The 7,017-nt window shown below is 47.3% G+C and overlaps 1 pseudogene; it reads right to left on the bottom strand.

Annotated features, from left to right (window-relative positions):
* Positions 1 to 5,643: 5,643 nt before the first annotated feature.
* On the bottom strand, positions 5,644 to 6,795 carry LOC125521324 (E3 ubiquitin-protein ligase EL5 pseudogene; annotated as a pseudogene).
* Between the last annotated feature and the right edge of the window lie 222 nt (positions 6,796 to 7,017).

Below are 7,017 nucleotides of genomic sequence, written 5' to 3'. Positions count from 1 at the left end.
AGGTCAATAAATCTTCAACGTCGCCAGACTCTTCAGGTCTTGTTCATGTCTCTGATGGCTTCTTCCGATCATGCTTGTCCTTCTCAAGTTCCTCTGCCAGATTTCTGTTGACGCGAAGTCTCTAGTGACATCCTTTAATATTTCTGGAGTTGCGTTCCAAACTTCTGGGTTTCAACATCCTTGGCATGAGCCATGGTCCTACTGTCCTTCAGTTCCTGACAAATCTCCGGTATCTCGAGCTTGTAGCTCCTCCAGCTTGGTTACTTTCAGCTTCTGGTTCCTAAGTTCTTCACGAAATGCTTCCTTGTCTAATACGGCTTCCTGGAGCTCCATCTTAAAATTCTTGATGTACTACTCCAGATCCTGGTGATACACCGTCTAAGGTTAAAACTTCATCTTTTGCTGATAGATGCTCCATCAGCCTTCTAGCTACCATCCAATCCTTCCGAAGAAATGCATGCTTAGCTCAGCTCGGTGGCCATAGTATCAGTGGTGATGACATCACGGGTAACTGTGTTTCTGCCCTTGTCATTGCCATGAGCTATCTTCCATAGTTGGTATCTCCTGCCTTAGGGTTTTCTTGACAAAACTTTGAGTTCTCATGCTCCATGTTCTGGTTTTTCTCCGATACACCTTGATCTCGGGTATTGACGGCTTCCATATTCTGAAAAATTCCAATAGGGTAGCCTTCCTAGGTCATACAAATCTAGAAATTCTACAGGGCCTTCAAATTCTCCTAGTCTTCGGAGTCTTCAACCGTTGCAGTTTCCATTATTATAATGCACAGTAAAATCCTCTTCATTCCGAAATGATCTTACTTGTCCGATGTCTTTTCCTTCTCGGAGTGGTCTCATCAGCTGAATCTTTGCATGGTCAAAAGGGGAAAAGGGGGGTATAGTCTCACTAAAAGAAAATTTTTGAATAAGCTCAGAAGAGAAGAGAGGTAAAAGATCCTTTTGAAAAGAAAGTTTTAGAGAAAATCTTTCCTATGGGCTTGCCAATTTCTAGGGGTCACGTCCTACAGTCAACATGTGCTCTGATACCATCTTGTAGCGACCCGACCTTAGACGGTCAAGTCTCTGTGCTTAAGTGTCATCCCTAGATCGGTATGCTGACACACACAGTACTCGAGGATTTATAACAGAGGTAAATCACATGTATAAAGTATCGTAAATACTATTACCTCAATCCATATAGTGGAAGTAACAACAAGGTTGTGGATTCCCATCAACACCAACGGCATAGTTGAGTGTAGAAATCGTAACCCTAACGTATCAGTTACTCGTCATAGGAATCCTGCAACATGAGACGTTGCAGCCACAAAGGGTTAGTACATTGAATGTACTGGCAAATTCACACCATAGGTTAATGAAGAATGATAACTATCACTACATGCATATATGGCTGGTGGAAAGCTCTACGGTTATAATGTTTTTGCGAAAAGCCAATTTTCCCTACTCCAAAGGATTATATTTTATTTAACTACAAAGTTGGTTGAAAATATTGAGAAGGTTCCTCCAACTCAATCCCAAATTAACATCAATAACCCAACAAATTATTTAAGTAACGTGATGAGATCAATATGATAATCCAAGTACCAGAGACTCAAGATGTCCATAACCGGGGACACGGCTAACCATGATTAGTTTGTACACTCTGTAGAGGTTTGCACACTTTTCCCCACAAGACTCGATCTCCTCCGTTGGATTTCTCGCACTACATGGTGTTTGAGAAAAGGATGACCGAGACACAGTCTTTCAGAAGCATTAACTCTCTACTCCGGGTAGACTATACCACCTACAACCCACTACCTGCTAGTCTACCTTTTCAAGAGTTTCACGCAACTTACTCAACTATGCTAGAGCCCATAATAGCTTGTGGCTGCACACAGAAGTTTCTAGCATGAATAGTCTTATGATCCCTTTGAGTCTGGGTGGCATTCCATAGGGTGATCACACGGGTCCTCTGGGATCCCCTTGGGCAAACACTGGGTTCTCCAGGTGCCCCAACTAATCCACCCAGATGTGTATTAAAGTAGCCACCTTAAGTTAACCATTAAATAATAACTCTCACATCTGTCATGAAATCTCTCAAACCAATACACATTTACGAGCATAGCATATCAATATGAGCATAACGGAAAAGTACCCAGGGTTTGAATGTAGGGCAATAGGTTCCTACCTCATCAACTACTTCCCGATACCCACATGTTATCAATTCCTAACCATGCAATGTTTGAGGGTGAAACTAATGCATAAAAACTGGGTATGAAAGGGATATGATTAAAGTGTGAACTTACCTGTACTGTTGATGAAGATGATTCGCACTCAAAACTCTTGACAGTTCTACTCGTCACACTCCGGTCAATCTATCGTAGGCAAGCAATAGTAACCACACATACGCAATCACCCAAAAGCTCGAAAAGAACAAAGAACAATTCGAAAAACATCAAAACCAAACAAATAACTCTTGCAACATAAAGCAATTTCTAACAGTACCAAAATTATGTGAGTTTGGCCTTATCAGAAAGTTTAGGTCAAGAGCTTCGATTTGCAAAAAGAATCCACTCAAACGGAGCTACTAAACTCAAGTTATGATCAAACGAAGTTTGAATTCAAATCTGATCTAATTCAATTTTATAATTTTGAAAAACATGTTTAAGTTGTTTTACTAGATAGAGGGGATCATAATGAAGAAGTGGGCGTTGGTTTCTTTGGATTTCGACAAACGAGTAAAAAGTTGTAGACGTTTGAAACAGAGGGACTAATCTGTAAAAGAAATACTACAAATAGGTCCCTAGACAGAAAATAAAAATAAAAATAAAAACCTAAAGAACGTTCACTACGGGAAGCTAAAGAACGAAAATCGTTCACTCCAGAACCTAAAATAGCAAACGTTCACTAATTAAATTAACCTAGAAAAATAAACCGATCTAATAAGTAAAAACCAACCTAATAAATAAAACCAGTCAGGTTAACGGTTTTGCACCGGTTCAAGGAAATAAAACGACGGCGACGGTTTTGGATCAGCAGAGCAGCGGCTCCGGTGAGGGCGGCGTGCTCCGGCGCGGCGGGCAGCGGCGAGCGGAGGCTACGACGCCGCGGGCGGCGGGGTGGTGCGGCAGCAGCGAGCGGTAGCGCGGCGGCGAGGCGCTGCGGCGGCGGCGGATCTGCGGGGTGCGGCGGCGGCGAGATGCGGACGGCGGCGGCGCGACTGCGGGGAGGAGAGAGAGAGGCGAGGGGCGTCGGGGTCGGCCTTAAAAGGGCTAGGGGAGGGGAGGTGGTGGCGTGGTGGAGGGGCGACGGGCGCCGTGGGGGGCGGCGAACTCTGGCGAGTCCTGCTGGGGCACGCGAGGAGGAAGGCGGCGGCGCACTGGCTAGGCTGGGCCGTGGCGTGTTGGGCCGGCCCAGTTCGGCCGCGGAGGAGAAAAGTTTTTTTTAGAACATTTTTTCGGACAAACTAGAATAATAAAACAAAATAAACAAAAATATTATATAAGCATATAATATATCAAAATTTTCAGAAAAACATTTTCTACGACATGAACATTTTTCTAAAGTAAAATAAAATCCACACGAATTTAAATAAAGCAAAGAGTGCTAATGCTCTAATAAAATCCAATAAAAATCATATTAAAAGACCAAAATAATTTCAAATTTATTTCTCTCCAATTTTCTGATGTAGGGAATCATGTTACCCTATTTTCCATGTATTTTGTTTTTGGAGAAAAATAATTTGAATAAAACTCAAATAACCCAAATTGAAAAATAATAATTTCAAATGGATTTTAAATTTGAGTTTCTTTGAAACTCCCAACTCATATTTCATATGTTTTGAAGAAGTCATTTTATCTTCTCTCATGAAAATCATTGAGTTGCTTAAAGTTTCAGAACTGGAAATATTTTCAAATGAAATTCAAATATTTTCAACACCCCTTTTCATTTAAATAAATGGAAGAAGTCATGTCATCTTCTCTCCAGGGTTTTGTGGTGAAAAGAATTTGAATTCACGGAGATCATAAATGCAAAAATGAAAGTTTGGGAAAGTCCTTTTATTCCCTCTCATTTAACTTTCAAAAAGTTTTGAATTCACTCACTTTCAGTCAATCAATCACACAACAATCAAACAAGCAATCAAATCTATATATTTATTATAACATTCCAAATTTTAGAATTTTGGGATGTTACAATCTAGGAGGGATTGACAACCCCTCTTACGCGTTGGGTTGCAAGTTTTTTATTTGTGTGAAGGTACTGCTTACATAGTTTGGTGGATCCTCCTACTGAATTGATACATTTGTTTCATAACTGAGGAAAATACTTATCGTTGTTGTGCTGCATCATCCTCTCCTCTTCGGGGAAATACCAACGCGGATACAAGCAATTAGTTTCATCAAGGAAACATTCTTCCGGCAAGTGGTCGATGTGGCAGTTTTCGCAGACCATGGCGATGAACTAGATATTTTGGTGGAGGTGCTGACGAAGCTCCTACTAATACGCAGCCCCCGAGTTCTGCAATTCGAACGGGAAGAGGCGGTTTAGGCCAAACGGTAAGGACGCGGAGATCAGAAACCTATCCCCCGTCTCGCGCTAAATAGGTGGTCGGCACAGTTAGAGGTCGCCACGAGCGTTGGTGGTGAAGGCGACGCTGTCGACGTAGATTGTGCGTACAGGGTGGGCCAGTGGGTTGTTGTCGACCCGACCTGCCTCATCGGCGGTAAATGTGAGGGAGCCGAAAGTTAGGCTCTCCCCCGGCGGAAGGCCGCTGGAGGTAGAAGAAGATCCGATCCAAGATCAATCTATAGCCGACACCGCTCGTGCCTAGCGCGCCAACTGACGGTGCAGAATATCGTTAGATCCCTCGGTAGGAGTCCAAGCGCCGCTAGAAGTCTTAGATCGGAGGTTGCACAGAGGGTTTATCCAGGTTCGGGCCTTCGTAGAGTAATACCCTACATCCTGCTTGTTTTTTTATTCATGGAGGAGGGATACCTCGTGCAAGGGGTTACAATGGTGTATGCGATTGCTACCGAGAGTTGTTATCTGAGATGAGATGGCCAAGAGGGTTGCCCGGCCTCCCTTTATATAGACAGGGAGGTCTAGGGTTTACATGGCAGTAGATGCGATCTAGGGCGCCGCTGCATTAGTCTTCGAGAGCATGAAGGTCTCTGACGCCTCTTTAGGGCTTCCCTTCTATACTGGGCCTGGTGGGCCCCCGGTAGGCACCGAGGCCGGGCTCCCTTGGAGAGCCATCCCTAGTGTAGGACACCGTCAATAGCGAGGTTTGCGTCAGAAAATCAGCACCTCGTGCAGGCGGAGTACGAGTTCTATGCGTCGCTGAGCAGGATAAAGAAGGAGGTGAAAGAGGAGAAGAAGAAGACGGAGGAGGAGGACAAAGCTGGCCCCTCGACGGTGGTCGTTCTCGATAGTTCGGACTTGGTGAAAGACGAGGCCGACATCGATTGGGACGACCACTCTGATGAGTAGTTTCTGGTCAAACAATCTTTGTATCGGAACTATGTTTGAAATTGTCATGTTTTATCTAAATTTGCAATGTTTTGATGTTTTCGTGCCTAATATACGTCACATATTGGAGCAAAATGGTGCCCTATTTTTACATCATCTGTTGAAACAAACATGTTTGAGATGATGGAAAATTCACTTTTTGATGATGTAAAACTACTTTTTGTGTGCCCATGATACATCACCTGTTGGAGATGCTCTTAGATTGTCTATGTGGGCAGCTGCATTATATGTACAGAGCATAGGCATCGGAGTTGATCTCTTGGGAGGGAGGCAGACTGTGGCCGCACGTCCTAGGTAATTCCGGCTCTACACGCTACACGGGAGCTCTTGGAGTTGCACAGGTGATACTAATACCCTGGTCTGTGTCCGCTGTTCCGCTAACGCTGCCGCCGGAGCAGGGGGGAGTCGGCCCCGACGGTCCTTGCCTCCCGAAGCTCCAGAGCCTCTTCAAAGACCTCAGCCTCGCTAAGCCCGGAGACTTGGACGCGCCGCGTGGGGTCGCCACTGTCCTTGAGTCCGGAATGTCGATCACCAGCATTGCCGTGGTGGCAAGGGCGGAGGGGCTTGACTGGCCTCCGTGAGAGGTCACGGTCCCCGCGGCGAGCGTGGCCTGGTCTGAAACCCCGAGCAGTACACTCGCCGGCAGGTTCCCGGCGTAGTTCACCGGCTCCGGCGGCAAGGAAGGGAGACTCGTCGGTGTAAGCGCCTGCGACTCGTCGGGTTTGCCGACGGTGGCCCTGCAGAGCGGGCAGCTGGTGTGGGAGGCAAGCCACATGTCGACGCACTCGGTGTGGAAGCCGTGGCCGCACCGGGGCAAGAACCTGGCCTCCTCCCCGTCTTCGAGCTCGGTCAGGCACACCGCGCACTCCACCCCGACGTCGTCCGTGGAGCCTTTCGGCGCCGCGCGGTACACCGTGACCGGCAGTGACCGCAGAAGCTCCGGGTCGACGCCCTCCGCGGCCGCCTCCCAGGCCCGGCCGCCGCGTGGCCGCCCTCTAGGCGCGGCGGTCCGGACGCTGGTGTTGAAGTAGTACTGGAGGAAGATGAGCGCGACAGCGAACGTCAGGAACACCAGAAAGATGCCTGTCATGGTGAGTATGCTACCGATCGGCATGGTCGGCGCCGCCGCGGAGACCGCCGGTGCTACCGCCCAGCCCGAGGACGAGTCCATAGAGGCGGCGGACTGCTCGGACTCCTGTACCATGTGGTTGCGCGGTCTTGGTCTTTATCAATCCCGTGTGGCTTGGTGAGTGAAGATGCGCTCGACGTAAAAAAGAGCGTACATATATATATGCGCGCGGAGTGAGTGTTGGAGGGACGAGGTCAGTGACACTGACATGGATGAAGCAGGGGAGAAGGAAGGTGGAAGGCGGCAGGCGGCGCGCGGTCGATCAGTCTTGAGGGGCAAGTCTGTTGCTGTTTGCGGGAGAGCAGTGCAGCGCATGACGGACGGGTCAGCGGCGGCGGCGGCGGTTCTTTGAACTCGTGCTGCCAA

This window comes from Triticum urartu, chromosome 7A (assembly GCF_056163025.1).
Source record: "Triticum urartu cultivar PI428250 chromosome 7A, HENAU_Tu73, whole genome shotgun sequence".
Lineage (NCBI taxonomy): Eukaryota > Viridiplantae > Streptophyta > Magnoliopsida > Poales > Poaceae > Triticum > Triticum urartu.
The sequence above is the reverse complement of the archived record's forward strand: the minus strand, read 5'-3'. Positions and strand labels throughout refer to the sequence as shown.